The sequence below is a fragment of the Chlorocebus sabaeus genome, chromosome 2 (assembly GCF_047675955.1).
Source record: "Chlorocebus sabaeus isolate Y175 chromosome 2, mChlSab1.0.hap1, whole genome shotgun sequence".
Taxonomy (NCBI): Eukaryota; Metazoa; Chordata; class Mammalia; order Primates; family Cercopithecidae; genus Chlorocebus; species Chlorocebus sabaeus.
Window position 1 is genome coordinate 76261161 of NC_132905.1, and position 20584 is coordinate 76281744.

Sequence of the window (20584 nt, forward strand, 5' to 3'; positions counted from 1 at the left end):
AATTGTAACAATAAGAAAGAAAAGATGAAGTATGAAATATTTCCAACTCAAAAATAAACTGTATCTGAGCATACAGAGGTACAAAATGTCACCTTTTTCCTCCTGTATAATGAAGGGCACTAAACCTCTTGAGCGTTTGATATGTTTCAGATACTATATTAAAGTGATTTTTTTTTTTTAAGAGACAAGTTCTTGCTCTATCACACATGCTGGAGTGCAGTATTGTGATCATAGATCAGTGTAACCTTGAACTCCTGGACTCAAGTGATCCTCCTGCCTCAGCCTCCCAAATGGCTAAGACTATAAGCATCTGCCACCTTGCCTGCTGAATTTATTTTTATTTATTTATTTTTTTTGTAGAGACAGGGGTCTTGCTATGTTGCCCAGGCTGTTTGCAAACTCCTGGCCTCAAATGATCCTCCTGCCTGGGCCTCCCAAAGTGTTGGGATTACAGCCGTGAGCCACCACGCCAGACCAAGGGGTGAAATCTTGATAACAATCATCAATGCAGTCATCATAAAAGACTTGCTCAGGCTCAACTTGTAGGTGGCACAGTGCTACATCTAGTCAAAAGCCAATTTAATTATGGTCCTTGTGCTCTGAGAACTTTTCTCAGAAAATAATAACCAGATGGTATTATAGATGGTGCATTTCACGAATACATGATTTGTAGTCAGTGAAAACTTGTCATTCAATCATGTAATAAATTATGCACATACTGTCTTCCACTTAGCTAGTGATGTTGAAACATTCATAGCCTTACCTGATGAGCTCAGGCTGTCATGAGAATTTATGTCTATTCATAGGTCAGTACTTTGTCTTTAAAATTAGATGAGAGAGAAAGAGAGGCTCTATTTGACTATATATCTTTTTATTTGTATCTCCGGAGTTAAAAATTTTTGAGTATACAATCTTTCAGCTGCCTTTCTGCATTGCATTTTAAGAAATGATGTTAAATGCTCAAGGAAAAAAAACCTAACAACTTTAGAGGACCACGAAGTGAATCATACAAAAGATAAATTAAAGCTTTATATCTTTGCCAGTGGATGAGTCAAGTAAGAGTGGATTTAATGAAATGGCTCATGGCTTTGAGGAGCAGCTGTCATAATGCTGGGTTGGCAGCTTCCAGGACTGTGTGAGGCTTTCTGACTGTTAGGTTGAAATAGGAGAACTCATTTGAGAACGACGAATAGGAGAATAGCAGAAGCTTGCATTTTCTCTTGAGGGAACTGGCTGCCAGTTTTGAGGTCTTCCTAGAAATGCTCAATTCCTGTATTGGACAAACTTGGACTACACGTATGTCAAGAAGAAAAGCAAAACACTTTTATAGCCTTAAGCAGATTATAGATGTGTGGCCAAAGCAGTGGGGTTTGTTTTTGTTTCCAAGCAGGTAATGGCTGGAAGAGGAGATGCCTCTGCAGTGCAGGGCTTGAGTTGCTGCCATCTGAGCTACATCTGGCAATGAGACTGTGCTTACTGAGACCTAATGGCATAGGCTGCCCCAGTAACAGGATATTGCTGAATGAGAAATACTGTATGATTCATTTGTAAGAGTTATTTGGAGGGTTGGATTATTCAGTGCTAAGGATTCTAAGCTACTGATGCATGGACTCTTTTCTTCCCCCCCCCCAGTATCTTTTAATTAAACTGTACAAATTCCCTGGCTTACAAAATAGTAGGAAAAGAGGAAGAAAATACAGATTCTTAGGATTTTAACTAGTTTCTGGCAGTACTACCCCGAAACATTAATTTCTTGTTGAAAACAACATCTGGATATTTGTATCTTCAGTGTAAAACCCCTAATTTAGATAGGACTCTCCATTGTGACATGGAAAAGTAACCCTTTAATTAGTTAATTTTACTGTGGCCTCAAAATCTACGTATTAGCATATCAAGCCAAAAACTGTTGGCTTTACTTGGAAGCCATGTGGTTTAAACTAGTACCAATAACTTACCACAAGGAACTCAGCAAAATTATAAGTCCATGTTTGTTTTGGAAGGAAGGCAATTATTAAGAAAATAATTTAGAGATGTTCAAAACTATTTCCTTTGAGTAGAGGTAGAAAAATCTGTCCCAAGTGGGAGCTAACTAGCTTCCTTTTTTGCCCTCCTTGTTTACAAAATAACACTTTTAGTTTACAAAGTAACATTTGCAGTATCCTCAGTGTTCAAATGTAAAATTGTAAGTGGTGGACTAATGCCACTTAGCCAAAGCCATGATCGCATGAATTTTTAATATATATTTTTGTATGGAGTGAGATACTGGGAGAACAGTCTTCATTAGCTGAAACTCTAGAATGTACTACTTATTTGTTTGTTTGTTTATTTATTTTGAGACAGAGTCTCGCTCTGTCACCTGGGCTGGAGTGCAATGGTGTGATCTCGACTCACTGCAACCTCCCCTCCCAGGTTCAAGCGATTCTCCTGCCTTAGCCTCCCGAGCACCTGCGATTACAGGTGCCAACCAGCATGCCCAGCTAATTTTTGTATTTTTAGTAGAGATGAGGTTTCACCATGTTGGTCAGGCTGGTCTCGAACTCCTGACCTGAAGTGATCCGCTGACCTCAACCTCCCAAAGTGCTAGGATTACAGGCATGAGCCACCGCACCTAGCCAAGAATGTACAATATTTTTAAAGAAATGCGATTTATTACTATAAAATACAAGTTGAGCATCCCTAATCCAAAGTCTGAAATGCCCTAAAATCCAAAATGTTTTGAGCACTGACATGACAACAAACACAGAAAATTATGTGACCTTATGTGTTCAACGTATACAGACTTCCTTTCTGTAACAAAAATTATTTAAAATGTTGTATAAAATTGCCTTCAGGCTGTGTGTATAAGGTATTTGTGAAACATAAATGAATTTTTTGTTTAGACTTGGGTCCCATCTCCAGCATGTCTCATGTATATGAAAATATCCCAAAATTTGAAGAAAGTCTGAAACCTGAAACACTTCTGGTCCCAGGCAATTTGGATAAGGGTTACTCAATCTATAAATATAGTAGCTCAAATTGATTTTGTGAAGCATTCAAGTTATTATTTATAGTATTTTAATTTGTATTATTCTTGTAATATAGCAATTTGTTTTATATATTTATATAAATGCTTTTTTGCAATTGAGCAAATTTAAAAACTTAAGTGATTCCTTCAGATCTACATTTTATTTTCTATTTGTTATCAATGTAATAAGTAAAGGACACACAGATCATCTGATTGTGTTATCAGACATTTGAAGGTGCAACGATGGATGTTCACTGTTGTACTTTGTTTTGTCATGTAAATTGTTTTAAAGAGAAGTGGATGTTGATCATATAGCAGGCCTCACGTGCTTGTGGATTGGCGCATTGTTTTAGGAATGTGTAATTCTGGAAAAGATATGCCGAGGGTATTCAAAAGTATAGTTTGGTATTAGAAAATTATTTGAAAATAATCTTTATAGCATAGCACCATTTTATTTAGATCAACAGTAATTCAAGCAGTATACATAATTTGCTATTGTAAGTATCTCCGTAGCATATAACCGAAGTTTTCTTTTACATTTGAGATCACTGTTTGCTGTTGGTCGAATTTGGTCTTCCAAGATTTTCTGCTTAGCGTCCTCATTGCCAGCCTATGTGAAGAGCTGTTACTTATGGTCAAACCAGGCAGTAAGGGTTTGCTTCTATCTTTTTATCAATTCTTTCAATGCTAGTAGTCATGAGATGAATGTAGTTGGATACTAAAATGTTAATACGTGTTAGCTAACAAACTGGAAAAGAGATGAATGACATCATGAAGGAAAGGGCAGTATTGCACTTACAGTGATTTCATGATGATAGAACTAACCTGCCTAAAAAGACATTGGATGGAAACAGAAACCAGGTGTAATAGATGCATCCAAGTAGTCAAGGAAAGAAAAGACCTGTAAGTTAATAAGATGATATTTGCTTCAAAAATATCTTCAGAGGTTTAAAATGTGCTTTACCCTCATATATAATCTTTTTGAGCCTATTTCTTTACCTCATACTTGGGGAAAATTGCAATAATCTGTATCACGGTATTTGCTTCCAAAACGACTAATCAATGTGAATGCCTATCAAGCTGGTAAAGTTTACAGTGGACTTGTTTATAATGCATAGATTGGAATTGTTGGGGGAGCAGGCCAGTGGCATGGGGTGTTTTTTGTTTTGTTTTGTTTGTTTAAGACTCTGTCGCCCAGACTGAAGTGCAGTAGCACAATCTTGGCTCACTGCAACCTCCATCTCCAGGGTTCGAGCAATTCTTCCACCTCAGCCTCCCAAGTAGCTGGGATTACAGATGCCTGCCACCACGCCCAGCTAGTTTTTACATTTTTAGTAGAGACAGGATATCACCATGTTGGCCAGACTGGTCTCGAACTCCCGACCTCAGGTGATCTGCCTGCCTCGGCCTCCCAAAGTGCTGGGATTATAGGCATGAGACACCGCACCCGGCCAGGATGATTTTTTTTCTTAGCCAAATCACTTCTTTACCCATCATCTCATACTGTTGAATACAGAGACTCTCCTTGGGGCTCAACGACTAATCTCCCACCTCTGGTTTGATAATCATGGCTATTATAACATGTTCCCTTTTTAATTAGTTATTTTTAAATTATTGTAGGGCTCGTAATCATAATCAATAATAATACATAATGGCTTCTTAAGCACTTTCTAGCTTAGATGAGGTTGAGAACATTATTAAAATTAGTTTTGGTAGTAATCAAGTAATGATCATTCTTATTTTATGAATTTAAATATGTAGGAGTTTTTTTTTATTTTAGGGAAGCAAAAAGGACTAGAAAGTATGATTTCTCATGATTAGAAAACTGCTATAAAAATGAAGGTAGAATTGATTTGAGCTCTTTTGGAAATAGAAATTTAAATAGGTATTCAAATAGCAAAGTCGTTTTACTTTAAAACTTCTATACTTTTTAGGACCTTCAATTTTATATTTAAATTATATTTTCAAAATGGTTTTAGAAGAAATATTGTATCTTTAACTACTAATAAGTAAGGGAAGATATATCAAAGGTTTGATCTTTTATCTCCCAGAATGTTCTATTCATTTGTTTCCCACTGTATATTATTTGAATGGTAATGGTTAGCCTCAAGTGGTTTGCAAGATAACTGTATAGCTACTATTATTGGAAAACTGGAGCCAAGGACTCATACATATATTAGAAGTGGTAATGAAGCTCTTTGGTTTTATGAAAATATGTTTACAAGGTAGTCACAGGCTAGCAATATTGCATTTAATGTAATAAAATGATGGTGGAACTAACTGCAGTGGAGCAGGATGCTGAGACCACAGTTACAGCATCTCTAAGTGCCTCCTCTAGTTATGGTCCGACCTCAGATATAACTCATTGGTGTTGAAACACGCCTAGCAACATTTAGGCATAGACCATTCATTAAAAGGTAGCTTTTTAGACATTTTTATTTTTAAAAATCGACATGTAATAATTGTACACATTTACAGGGTACACGGTGATCAGATCAGACTAATTAGCATATTCATCTCAGGCATGTATCATTTCTTTGTGTGGGGAACATTCAATATCCTGCTTCTAGCTGTTTGAGATTATGTCATATATTACTGTTAACTGTAGTCATACTACAGTGCCGCAGAGCAGCAGAACTTACTCCTCTTATCTAGCTGTAATTTGGTATCCTTTAACAAATCTTTCTCTATCCTCGGTTACCCGCTACCCTTCCCAGCCTCCATCATCCTCTGTTCTACTTTTTACTTCTATGAAATCAACATTTTCTAGCTTCTGCATATGAGAGCATGTGGTGTTTAACTTTCTGTTTTTGGCTTATTTCACTTACCATATGTCCTCCAGTTCCATCCATGTTGCTTCAAATGACAGGATTTTATTCTTTTGTGTGGCTTAATCGTATTTCATTAAACGTGTGCGTCACACACACACAACACACACACACACACACACACCCCACATTTTCTTCATCCGTTAGTCTCTTCAGACACCTAGATTATTCCATACCTTGGCTATTGTGAATAGTGCCGCAGTAAATATGGGAGTGCAGATACCTCTTTTAATATACTGATTTCCCTTCCTTTAGATAAATGCCCAGTAGTGGGATTGCTGGATCATATGGTAGCTCTATTTTTAGTTTTTTGAGGAACCTCCATACTGTCCTCAAATGGTTGTACTAGAACAGAGCTTTTCTACCTTCCTTCCATTCGGGAATCTTCTTACTCAACATGCTTATTAGGAACTTGGCTATGTATGTCCCATCTCTCTGTCGCAAATACTGTGTCTAGGACATCTGCAGTCTTTGGCTATGACCATGACTCCTAAAGTGCATGATGCTTTTGCTGTCATCAGTATTAGTTGACAGGCAAGTAAGATAGTACTTCTCCTCATAACCCCTTTACCTGCCCAGCAGGATACCAGTACAGACAGACCCAGATATCTCTGGACTCAAGAATCCAGACATTTATAGGACGGGACTTTTTCTATAAATCACCTTAAGATTAGTAAGTTCTTAGAATTGATTACCTTTGCCATTTCTCAGAAGCCCTTTGTCTAACGTAACTTGTGTGTCGCTGTCATTTGAAGCCTGTCTTTCCTACACATTCTTTACACAGGCTTTAGGAGATCCCCCCCCACCCCAACCTTTGTTGTTTTGACTATCCTGTCTTGGCTGTTGTATTGTTTTGAAATTTCATCCATTGAATTCCTGACCCTGGTTATCTCTTTTCAATTATTATAGTAGTTTTCTTTCTGGCTCGCTCTTCCTGATTGCTATAATCCATGCCCTTAACTTTAAATACCAGTTGTAAGTAGCCTAGGCCAAGGTTTATTTCTCTAGCCCAGACTCTACCTAGTTATTTCATAGGCATATGAATCCTAACATGTCCAAGTGAGAGTTCTTAATGCCCCTGCTACCCACTCCTCAGTGTGATTCTCAAAGCTATTCTATCTCAGTAATGGTCCTACGCCCCCTCTTAGAGATTATTGCTAAGAACCTAGAATTCATCATTGTCGCTTCTGCACATCCTGTCAGTTCTGAATTTATCCATCTCTCTCCGCCTTTTCCAGTACAGTCCTAGTGTAAACTCCCATTGTTTCTTGCTGGAGTTATCTCAGTATCCTGCTAATCTCTGCTGTCGTTATCTCTCCCCGACACATTTGCCGCTTTCTTCTCCCACACTAAGCCATTCTCTGTACAGCAGCCAGGATGTAGAGTGTTTATTTACATAAAGCAGATCCTGGAACCCCCCAATTTAAGTTGCGTTCGTGGCTTTCCAATACGCTTAAAAACCAAGTGCACAGAGAGAAAACAGTGAAGCCTTATTTGGCTATGCTGAGGATAATGATAACGGGTAACAACTGACACACACGTAGTTTGCGTCAGGCCCTCCTTTGACCTCCTACATTCCTTACAGGTATTAGTGCATTTGACCCAGCTCCTCCCTACCTCTCCAGTATCACCCCCTGCCTCTCTTTCCCCTGACTCTCCCCTGCTCAGTGTCACACAAGTCCATACGCCCAGCTTTCCAACCCCAAGACTGACAGATCTCATTGTCTATAATGGATCTTCCAAGGCCCCACCTTCAGCCTCAGTTTTGTTGCCATCTTCCCAGAATGAATTCCCTTGATCATTCTGTTTTCTGGAGATAAGGTCCTGCTCTGTCACCTAGGCTGGAGTGCAGTGGCATGATCATGGCTCACTGTAGCCTCGACTTCCCTGGCTCTAGAGATTCTCCTGAGTAGCTACGACTACAGGCCACACCTGGCTAATTTTTTTTTTTTTTAATTTTCAGTATAGACGAGGTCTCACTTTGTTTTGTTGCCCAGGCTTGTCTCAAACTCCGGAGCTCAAGCAGTCCTCCCACCTCAGTCTCCCAAAGTGTTGGAATTATAAGCATGAGCCACCATACCTGGCCCTGAACATTCTTTTCTGAAGAAGACACCCCTTCTTCATTATTCTCAATCTTAGCAGCCTATTTACTTCCATTCTGAAACGAATCACATTTTAGTGTTTTATTGGTTCATTGTCATTCTCTCCCCCCATAGAATGTAAGCTCTCTGAGAACAGGGAGCTTATCTTTTTCCCTCTTGGAACCTCGGATCCAGCAGAATGCCAGACACTTAGCAGCCACTAGCATTTGTTGAGTGAGTAGCTTTTCATACACAGTTTTAAACCTTGTTCCTGATTAGGCTCTCTAATCGATAATAGATTTATCAAATCTAATCAATAGCAGATTTCTTTTATTGATTAGAGAGACTAATCAGGAACAATGTTTTAAAATTCTCACATAGATCTCCGAATTGGAAAGCAGTCTCGAATTATGTTGTGGGGAGAGAGGGGAAGGAAGGAGGAGGAATGGTATAATTAGACTTTGGAAGGCTAGATTTTGTTTCTGCTTAAATAATAGTATCACAATAGGACATATTATCCATGCAGAAAGTGAGTGGGCATCTGGTCTATTATCTGTGGTCTTTCAGGAATGGCAGCTCTTTAGTTTAAAAAACAACAAAGAAGTGCAGCGCTATTTATTTAATGGAAATAGAAAAGCAGTGCCTGTGTATTAGTGGCTCACATTTTTTGTTCTTTTTTGTTCTTTGTTTTCAGCTGTCTACTGTATGCCTCTCCAGCAGGGTCTTACAGAATCTCAAATCTACCATGATCAAAGCCGAACCCATTAGCTCCATTTCTTAATTCCTGCTGTATCCTCTGTTACCATTAGTAACTATTCTCGAACTCAAAGCATCAGATTCCTCCTCTTACTCACTCCCCCTTCATCCCCAAAGTTACCAGTTCTGTGCTGTTATTTTATCCAAATTCTCAGTAGGCTTCACAAGCACCTCCTTCACATCCCACCTGTCACTCCTCCACCTGTCTGTCCTCCATGCTTCCACCAGCTCATGCTTGTTGTAATACAACTAACCTTGCCACTCTTCTGCTTTAAGCTTTTCTACTAGGCTCTGCATCACTAGTAGATAATGGTCCAGACTCCTCAGCCCATGAAACAAAGCCCTTCATAAAAGAGCAGAGCTGCAGCTACAGTCAGCTCCCTTCCCACAGTCCACCCCCTCCTCCACCACACTGAGAATTGGCAATTCCTGCAGCACTCTTTATATTAGTCCATTTTCACACTGCTATAAAGAAATAACCACGACTGGGTAATTTATAAAGGAAAGAGGTTTAATTGACTCACAGTTCTGCATGGCTAAGGAGGCCTCAGGAAACTGACAATCATGGCAGAAGGGGAAGCAAACACATCCTTCTTCACAAGGCGGCAGGAGAGAGAAGAGTGAGGAGCAGAGTGGGAAGAGCCCCTTATAAAACCATCAGATCTCCTGAGAAGTCCCTCACTGTCACGAGAACAGCATGGGGAAACCACTCCCATGATCCAGTTATGTCCCACCAGGTCTCTCTCTCGACACGTGGGGATTATGAGGATTACAATTCAAGATGAGATTTGAGTAGGGACACAGCCAAGCCATATCTCTCTTCATCTGTTACAGGTACAATTCCCTATTTCTGCAATGTCTTTTTTGCTGCCTTTGTAGATTTCTATTCATCATTTCCCAGTTTACCTGTTAGCTCTTCAACAGATTATTCTTCACTCTGTCCCTCCCAAACTCCACCAATGAACATTCTTTGTTCATGCCATTATTGTCAATATGCACATCACTGAAAACACTGTTTTATGCTTGTTTACATCCCATCTCTGCAGGGCTCTGAGCCTGTGGTCAGCAATTGGGAACTTACTAGGCATAGCGCCCAGTAACGGATAGCTTTTTTTCTAAAATAATAAACCCCAAGAAAAACATTACATTTCAAAAACAAATAATATTTTTATTTATACCATTTTCAAAACCTAATAGCAATAAAAAGAAAAAATTATGTCATAAATATACATTTAAGCTGTAGTTAAAAACAGCAAATAGGCACAGTATTTAGCTCTTATCACATGCTGTTCTGAGTGTGTTATTTACATCATTGGCTGTTCACAGCATCCTCTGAGGTGGTTAATGTTTCCATCCCATGTTAAAGATGAGGAAACCAAGTCACAACAGGCTAAGTGACTTGTTCATAGTCACATCAGCGCTTGCAGGTGGCAGCACTGAGAATGAAACCCACATGGCTGAGCTCTGGAAAGTCACCATTAATCACCACACTAGACCTTCTCTCTAGGATCTACGTAACTAGAACCTTCAATTAACTGGAGTACATTTAAGTGTAGTCTTTCCTTGAGAAAAGAAAAGAATTCACAAATTTCATAGCCTCATTATCCCTTGTACATTTGTGGCATTGTACTAGGAGTGTCTATTTGATATTTGACCCTATACATTTCTCCGACGCCAACCAACCACAGATACTTTAAAAAAAGATACTTAATACTTACCAAGGCAAGAAAGTGGGCTTGTTGGAAGAGGAAAAATGTTAGCTCACTAATGGAAAATTCAGCTAAAAGTCTTACCTCTTCAGAACATGCTTTTCCTAAAGTTCTGGCTAGCCCAAGAAGTTCCATCACCTTTACCTTTATAATTCAATTTAAAGTACTTTTCTACTTACTTCAAGTCCTCAGAGCCCAGAGGCAAGGAAGGCCTTAGGCTGTAGACCCTGTAGCCTGAGCCATATGGCTTCTTCTCCTGGACAGATACCTGGCATATTCTGCCATTGAGGGTCAGCGGTGCAGACGTGTCTGTTTTCTCGAAGGAATGGGGCTCCACTTACAAGTCTGGGGCAGGACAAGGTATTGCTGCATTTTGGGGAGTGTGCTAGAAGGAGGAGCAGAGTTTGTTGTTTTTGCTTCCTGATACAGACTGGCTGTGTCTCCATTCAAATACCAACTTGAATTGTATCTCCCAGAATTCCCACATGTTGTGGGAGGGACCCAAGGGAAGGTCATTGAATCATGGCGGCTGATCTTTTCTGTGCTGTTCTCGTGATAATGAAAAAGTCTCACGAGATCTCATGAGTTTATCAGGGGTTTCTGCTTTTGCTTCTTCCTCATTTTTCTCTTGCTGCCACCATGTAAGAAATGCCTTTCGCCTCCCGCCATGATTCTGAGGCCTCCCCAGCCATGTGGAACTGTAATTCCGATTACACCTCTTTTTCTCCCCAGTCTTGGGTATGTCTTCATCAGCAGCGTGAAAACGGACTGATGCACTTCCTTAACAGAACCACTTATTTTTTCACAAAAAGGAGGGGGAGAAGCCCAGAAGCATGCAGCTTCTCTCTTTTTTCTAAGGACTAGGTCTTCACAAAGTGTCCGCAAAAGAAAAGGACCAGGCTTTTCTATTGCTTTGTGGCCTTCCTAGAGTGCTTTGTAGCCATTTTGGACACAGACCACCTACAGCTGTATATTAGTTCTCATGTGTGTGGACACAGTGGAAGGGGATGCCAGGCACACAGTTCTTGCTGCATTGACACCTTTTCAGGGCATTGTCTCTTACTGCCTTCTGTAGAAACTGCAACAGCCCAGCCAACTACCAGCCCCAGCCCACCCCCTAGCTTTGCTGCTTTCATTTTCTCCGTAACACTTGTCACCTTGTAATGTTCTACTGTAACATTGTTGTTTCGATTTTCTTACATCTTTCTCTCCCTGTAGAATGTAAATGCCAGGAAGGGAGGGAATTTTGTCTGCTTTATTCTTTGCACCATCCCCAGACTCCGGAGCAGGCCCTGGAACTCAAATATTTGTTAGACAGCCAAAGGTCATATACTTCTAACTCTCCACCCAAGATATATATGGATCACCCATCCTTAGTAGCAGCTAGACTTTTGGAAATGAGGAATTTGCTCGTTCACAGTTTTCTGGCCTAGCATCTGATTAACCAAACTTTTTCACATATCAAGAATTTAAAATGACTCCAAAACTTTTTATGACCTTAGGTGCTTCTCCTTAATTCTAGTTGGTTCATAAAGCTGTCAGGACAGTAATCTGCTTTTGATAATATATGGCTTTTCTGGCCTCCAAGATAGCCTTTAAAAAAGCAATTTAGCCTTTTGCTATAATTATATTCCAAATTTAAGTCTTGCCAGAATATCGTTTTCCCCCTTTAAACATACTTTTTATGATGCCGGGATATTTTAAAGAAAAGTTGAGACAGGAAGAATATTTAAGATGTCAGTATATGTCTCTAAAATCTAAGAACATTTTTCTACAGAGTCCAGATGACACCATCTCACCCACAAAATTAACATAATTTTTTAATACCATTGGATACCATGTCCATATTCAGATTCTCCCTGAGTTCCAGAAAGGTCCTTCACAGGTTTTGCGTATCACATCCTATCCGGCACCAGAGCCAGCATCTTACATCCTTAATTCTTAGGATTCAGAATAGCACTTTTTTTTTTTTTTTTTTTTTTTTTTTTTGGGGAGACAGAGTCTCACTCTATCTCCCAGGCTGGAGTGCAGTGGCACAATCTCGGCTCACTACAACCTCCGCCCCCGGGTTCATGCCATTCTCCTGCCTCAGCCTCCCGAGTAGCTGGGACTACAGGCACCCGCTACCACGCTCAGCTAATTTTTTGTGTGTTTTTAGTAGAGTATTTTTGTATTTTCACCATGTTGGCCAGGATGGTCTCCATCTCCTGACCTTGTGATCTGCCTGCCTCAGCCTCCCAAAGTGCTGGGATTACAGGCGTGAGCCACCATGCCCGGCCCCAGAATAGCACTTTTTATATCCTGACACTGACTTACTGAAGAAGCTGTACCAGTTTTCCTATAAACTGTCCACTCCTTGGATTCGTCTTAGATCATGTCCTAGGGGTATTGTTTAGATTGTTGCTCTGTTGGTAGGATATTCATCTTACCCTAAGTGTGTACTGAGATAGCGGAGTAAAGAGAGATTGTCTTTTAAAGGTTCTACCCAGGAACTGCTAGTTTACACAAAAGCTTGGCTTTAGTGCTTCTCAGATCTCTTTTCTTGTTTCAGTAATTTTTTTTTTAAGAAATTCACTAATTCACCAACATAAACGGGGCAGGGTTCACAAGAGCATGTGTTAAGAGAAGTTGGTTTGACTTTAAAGGGTCATTTTTACAATCTGTATTTAGACTTTACAGGTCGCATACATTCTCTGTCACGTATTGCTGTCACTTTTTGTTTTTACCCCCATTCTTTTATTTTTATAATCCTTTAAAAAATGCAAAGCCCACTCTTAGCTCACAGGATGTCCAAGAACAAGTTGCGGGCTGTAGTTTGCCAACACCTGCTCTGTGCCACTGCTGATTTGCCATTCTTGGAGCCCTCTTTTTGTTCTTGTCAGCCAGTTTCCTTTCAGGTGCTCAGGTTTCCCTCCCTCCTGTCACCGGGACTTTGCACATGCTCTGCCCTCCCTGCCTGGTGGAGAGCTATCTTTAGCCTCTGGACTTCATTCACTTTGGACCTTCTTTGGGTTACATTTCAGTCATGCCTCACTGGACACCTGGAATCTGGTTAGCACTCACTCTTTCTTTTGAGTCTCCTAGCTATATGTAATTGTGATGAGAGCAGTAATTTTACATGTATACAGGTGCTGAGGTCAGTATCTGGCCTTTTGGCTACTTGCCTTGTGAGCTACCCTTGCTTTCCAGTGTATCCCTAGCTCCTGGCCCAGTGTCCAGCCTCCCAACTTCCATTCGTGTTTTCCCTAGAGGCCACTCTGTGCCCAGCAGCCAGAGACATCATTGCAACTTACATCTCATTGAGTCATTCCAGTTGCTATAAGAAATATAACCTTACTGGGTAACACTATGCCTGTCCGTCTCCACCACCAGATCTTATACTTCCTCCCTCATCTGCTACTCCCTAAGCTCAGTGGCCCTTTGTTGTTTTTGCTGAACGTGCTAAGCTCTTCCTCATTCCTGGGACTTTGCACTTGCTCTTACCTCTGCCTCAACCATTTATGCACCTTCTTGGTTTTGCCATACCCGACTTCAGCATTTTCAGTTCACATGACTCTTCCGTGGGGCCCTTTCCTGACCACCCTGTTTGAAATGCTACCCATCTCCAGCACACATCTATCATAGTCATTCATTAACAATTAGCCCCATTTCCTTTCTCTATAGTACTTTTCCATAATTTTTTTTTTCTTGTTCATATTACACCTCCCCAACTAATAGATAGATTCCAAGAAATTGAGTGCTTTATCTTCACTTGTGTAGCCTCAGTGCCTGGAATAGTACTGGCACTTGGTAAAGCACAGTGAATACTGTTGATTGAATTACTAGGGGTTGGCTTAGAGAGGTACTTAATGGAACGATTCAATGGATGAATGAATGAATGCATTGCCACTTTTTTGCTCATTATCATCAATCTGTACATACGCCTTTCAACTCAAATATTTATCCATTGGCTAAAGAAAAAAATACCTGAATACCCTTGTCTCTGCAGTTTACCCTTCCTCACTGTTAAAACTCAGTGCCTGTGTAAAATTTCATTATATTTTATTTACTTGTTATTCCACTTGTGCATTATGTGGATATTCCTGCCTCATCCCCACAGCCACCTATCACTTCCGACCAGCTCAGATGCCTCTGGCTCACAAAAATCACTTCTCTGTTGAATTTCTAAAGCATTTAATCTGCAGTATGGCTGTTAGTCATACAGCAGTTAGTGTGGATTCTCTTAGCCACAATAAGTATTCACTAAATGTGTAAGAATGATGATATAACCTAATTTCAGATCAAGGTTGTGATTTATAGCTCATTCTTAATCAACTGAGTCATGACTTTATTTATTTATTTATGTATTATGAGACAGAGTCTCACTCTGTCACCCAGGCTGGAGTGCAGTGGTGTGATCTGGGCTCACTGCAGCTTCTGCCTCCTGAGTTCAAGTGATTCTCCTGCCTCAGTCTCCTGAGTAGCTGGGATTACAGGCATGCTTCCCCACTTCCAGCTAATTTTTTGTATTTTTAGTAGAGAGAGAGTTTCCCTATGTTGGCCAGGCTGGTCTCAAACTCCTGGCCCCAAGTGATCCGCCTGCCTCGCCCCACAGTTTGCTGGGATTACAGGCGTGAGCCACCTCCTCAGGCCTGAGGCATGAATTTTTGGTAGTCCAGTTGTGTGGTTATCTTCCTAAAGCTTGAGGCCTTAAACTCAGGGCCCCGGATGGGCTTATGAACCCTCTGCAAGAAATGCCTTTAGCTGCAAGTAACAGGAAACGCTTTTCAACCTTTCTACTGATTTATTTAGAGAAAAGTACACATAACAGGTAATACAACTATGCAACATTTTAAGACCACACAACTGGATAGCCAGCATCCAGACCAGAACACAGAGCCTTGCTGGCCCCTAGAATCCTCTCTCCTGACCCCTGCCAGTCACTGGCCTTTCCCCTGTGCTCTATTTGCCTGGAGTTTGCTTGTTTTCATATTTAATTCAAATGGAATTAGGTGATGTGTCCTCTTGTGTTTTGCTTCTAACGGTGCCTTTATGTGGGAGAAGTACTGGCTTTTTCTTACTTTGCCCTCCCTCCCCTGAAACATCTTCCTAATTTAACAGGAGTGATTTCAGAAACTGCTTTCCTTTGGGACAAACTGACTTATCCAGCTATTGTACCTTCCAGGTTAGACTCTGGCAGTTTGAAGAGCTGAGGCAGCGAGGAGAACCATCTGTTTATCTTCTTGAAAAAACGGCTGTATTTTCTCTCTCTTCCTGTCTCTGGGAGCCTCTAGACTCTTTTTTCCCGTTTTCATATCCACACAGGAAGAGTCTGAACCTCTTCCTGCCGAGCCTTCCCCTGGTTGGTTGCATTTCGGGAACCGACATGGGTTGTCTTCCCTCTTCCCTCATCAGTGCAGTAGTTTAGATCTCATGATTGTCCACAGTCACGTAACCATGAGAATCAGAGCTCTCTATCCCTGTCATTTCCTCCCTGTTTATCTATAGCGGGAAGAAAAAAGTCCATCTTAATAGAGACTGTGAAAGAATAAATACAGACTTTATTGTTTTAGAGCAGTTTTAGTTTTACAGCAAAATTAGGCAGAAGGTTCAGAGATTCTCCCATATACTCCCCGTTCATACACATGCACAGCCTCTCCCCTTATCAGCATCCCCCTTAGAGCGATTTGTTATAATCAGTGAACCTACATTGATACCATCATTATCACCCAAAGTCCATAGTTTACATTAACATTCTCTCGGCATTGTTTATTCTGTGAGTTTGGACAACTCTATAAGACAAGTACTCACCATTATAGTGTCATACAGAGTACTTTTACTATCGCCCGAAACCGCTGCGTTCCTCCTGTTCGACTCTCTCTTCCCTTTAACCTTTCCAAGCCACTGATCTTTTACTGTCTGTGTAATTTTGCCATTTCTAGAATGTCATATGGCTTTCTTAGAAAATATAAATGGTGACTTCTTTGGCATGACTTTAATAAACAAATGAAAATTGGTGTGAGAATCAAAATCTTTCACTCTCTAAAGGGACTATCAGGCGGCACCTGCACGTGGAATTTTATCAAAGTCAGCTTTTATTTAGAAACAGAAGGAGAGTCATCTTTGTGATGTCGTTTCTCCTTCACCCAAGTAAAATCTCGCATGCTGACACATAAAATTTATTTCCTCGGAGTAATGTCCCTTTGACCTTATTAAATTCAAATGCTCTGGGGATGGTCAGCATTTTCACATGGTTCCCTCATTCTGTAAAAGTGTTTCTTATTGGTGTTTAAAAGCTATAAAAGCCCCCCACTGTAAATTGATAGCCATTAAAGTCTGCGAATGTGGTATGAATATTCCACTATGTTCCCAACTGTTTATTTTATTGTGAGTTGTTAGTTGATTGCTTGTAAGGAAATTGTTTTATGATGCTCAGCTTTGTATTTCCACAAACTGCTCCTTTCTTGCAACTTCTTAAAATGTGATGGATCAGCTTTTCAAAACAAGTCCACAGGACAGCAGTCTGTCTGGCATTTGAAGAAGTGGTAGAAAAGTCATTTTTTCCTTTCAGTGTTTCTAGCTATTCATGAAAACTGCAGTTAAAAGTTGTAATGTTGTGTTTGTCATTCTTTGGGAAGATGCAGCATTTTTCAAACGAAACCATGTGCTCTTGTTTTAAATAGCGTCCAAATGAGTAATTGAATTCATGGACGTCTAAATTTCATTCCAGAAATCAAAGCTGTGGTAATAAGAACTTGGACCTGAGTTCTCTTAGGCCAAATAATTTAATTCCTTCGCCAGTTGAACTATTTATTACATGTCTCTGTTCCTGGTTATTATGCCAGTAAATTGCTCAGGCAGATGCAGGAATGGATGATGGGCATATAATTCACTCTTTTTCACGGCTAGACACACACCAGAATGCAGATCACACTAAACAGCTGTTTTTACAAACATGGTTTCTATTCAGAGCTTCAAGAGCCACATCCAAGTAATAACAAAGAAGCCTGGAAGAGGAACCTGGGGATACCAGGGTCATGTTTTCACCATCCCACCTGGAAACACGGTGCTATCCTAACCCTGGATCGTACACTTGGACATCGTCATTCTAGCCATGGTTCAAGATCACGTGTATACATCATGATTTAAAGAGAATACTGGTTTGAATTTTCTTGCTGACTTTCCCTGAATTTTCCACTTAAATTGGAAAACAGCGCCAGTGCCCGTGATTTGATTGAATAAGTAAGAGATCTCAAACACAGTAAATTAACTGATGACATGCATTAGGTCATCTTTCTTTGATTCACTAGTAATACAACATTGATATCCTATAGAAAAATGCAGAGTCAATATACTGAGTAAAGCTTAGGGCAGCTGAGCAACTGTTAAGTGTAGGATTCTTCTGAAATGTTGCCCCAAGTAGTAAACTTTTGTGCAATAATTTGGGCAGTCAAAAAAAAATCGATTATTTCCACCTCATTTATTTCTACGAGGAGGTAAAGGCTTCCAGCATCTGATTTTCAATGCCCGTATTTTCTGTTTCTCTGTTCTCCTATTTCTTCCTGGTCTTGTGGAAATGTTACAGTAACTGATTAGGATTTTCTCTGTATTGACACTTCATTTATTAACATATGAATACATTGCTATTAATAAATTATTCTGCTTAATCAGTTTCTTTTTATTCTTTAGCCACATGCTTTCAACTTCTTCGGATGTCATCACTTAATATCCTTGCATCATATTTAGTCAGAGTTAGAAAGGCGTTCCACTTAGGGGTCATACACATTTTTTGGAACTTCTACAAATGCCCTTTATACTATTCTTGTATCCGATGTGATGACAGTCACGTGTTCCGTGGGGGTCATACACATCTTTATACAACTTGTATAACACATGCTTTAAATGCTGAGTTAATCAGAGAATTCCTGCCATTGATGGATTCATCTCTGTAAGTATCTTTCCCTTTCCCTCTGAGTAAAACTGCTTGTGGTGGTCCTGTCAGATTTTGAAAGCCTTTCAGGTTTGTGGAGGAGTCTTCTTTCTGTTGTCGTAGATCATAGAATCATAGTGTGTGTTTGTCTCACGTGTTGGAATCTGATTTCCTACATGATGCTTTGCTCTCACTACAAGTCCAAGGCCTCATGTGGCTGATAGAAACACCCGGGTTCCTATCACTTTTCTCAATGATGAGCTTCTCCTTCTTGGCCAGAATCAACTCTGTGATAATAATTCCCTTCTGCGCGCTCTCTCTCTCTCTCTCTCTCTCTCTCTCTCTCTCTCTTTCTCCCTCTCCCTCTCTCTTTCCTTCTGGGGACATTTTAATGTCAGCATAGCAGCTTTTAATTCTATTACTATGGTACTTCTCAAATAGACCTGTGGCAGCTACCCCGGAGAAATTGAAACCACATGCCACATCTCGGTCTTTCTCCTGTATTGGTTTTGTGATCTGATCAAGGACATCGATTCCTCTAGTCCCGCTAGGTGGTATATAATAGGTTTTTACTATTTGATACTTCCTGTTCTTATCTTCATTTATCTTCTTTCAAATACTGTCAACTATGCCTGCCTTGACAGGTACATGATTTCCACAAGGATTTCCTAATAGGCCTTTTTAATTTTGTTCTAGACATGCCCTTCTTTCGCCATCCAAATTTGCTAATTTTTTACACACTATCATGCATCAACATGTAAATGTTTAATACCATAAATATTATTTCTGATCCTCTTCCCAATTTCACTGAGTTACTGGCTATCTCTTGCCATTATTCGCAGCATATTGCAGTGGATCTCAGAATAATTATCCTCTGACCACCAGCATCAGTATCACCTGGGAATTTGAAATGCACATTCTCAGGCCCCACCAAGGCCTCATGATTCAGAAACTCTGGAGCTACATTAGAAACTGCCAGTGGTACCTGGTGATCTATGTTGGTTTTTGTTTGTTTTTAAAGAGACAGTGTCTTTGTCTCCCTGACTGGAATGCAGTGATGCAGTCATAGCTCACAGCAGCCTCGAACTCCTGGGCTCCAGCAGTCTTCCTGCCCCAGCCTTCTGAGTAGCTGGGACTACAGGTACACACAACTATGCCTAGCTGGTTTTTTTTTTTTTTTTTTTTTTTTTTTTTTTAAATTTTGGGAGACAGGGTCTCACTGTGTGGCCCAGGCTGGTCTCAAAGTCCTGGCCTCAAGCTTTTTTCCCACCTCAGCCTTCCACAGTGCTGGGATTACGGGCATGAACCACCACACTTAGCGGGTGATCTGTGTTTCAGTAATCCTTCCAGGTGATTCTCATGCTCACTGAAGTTTGAGAACCACTGAAATATTTGGTATTCTGTAAAACATAAGCAATTAGCAAGCATAGGGTGCGCAATTAAATAGTTTCAGCCAGGCATCCCTGTCCACAGGGCATTGCAGATTGACTTAAGCCAGTTTCACCTTCCACCTCTGTGTCCAGTTTAAGTTCTCAATTGCAGTTGTTAAACCAATTTGCACCAGCACATACTGAGTATCTGCTACCATGCGGTGTGTTGCGGCTCTTGTATGTACCCTATGAGAAGTTATTCCCATAATACAGCAAACTCAGTTTTGGTGTCCACCCCGCCCCCCCGCTGCCACTTTTTATGATGGACTGCATTTTTCAAAGCAGTTTTAGGTTTACAAAGAATTCGAGCAGAAAGTACAAAGAGTTCCCTCTACCTCTCACTTGCCCACTCCCCCACAATTTCCCTTAGATTAACATTTTGCCTTAGTATGGTACATTTGAACCAATTTTGATACATTATTATTAACCAGTGTTCCTGTTTTAACATGGGAGGGGCTTTTTGTGTAGTGTAGTCTATTGGTTTTGACAGATGCATAATGCTGTGTATCTGTTATTACTTATGACAGTATTGTACAGAGTAGTTTCTGAAAATCCTCTGTACTCCACCTATTCAATCCCTTCCCCACTCTCCCTGAACCACTGGCAACTGCTGATCTTTTTATTTTCTCCGTAATTTTGCCTTTTCCAGAATGTCCTATGGTTAGACTCATGGCACCCCCTTTTAGCAACTGCAGAAACTAAGAACTGTGCCCAAGGATAAAAATGTTTGCAGACCCACTGAGCTGGGACTTATACTTAGACCTGCTGGCTTTAAGTTTTGGGTGTGTTTCTTCTCAAATTGCCAAACTTCCATACGGACGATTTTCTTTTCCTTCCCTGAAATTTGTTTAATTGACTTTTTTCTGT

General features: G+C 40.3%; 1 protein-coding gene across 6 annotated transcripts in view; it reads left to right on the plus strand.

Annotated features, from left to right (window-relative positions):
• The window catches only part of APP (amyloid beta precursor protein), a 283764-nt gene that overhangs the window by 128743 nt on the left and 134437 nt on the right, over positions 1-20584 (plus strand). The window lies entirely within an intron of this gene.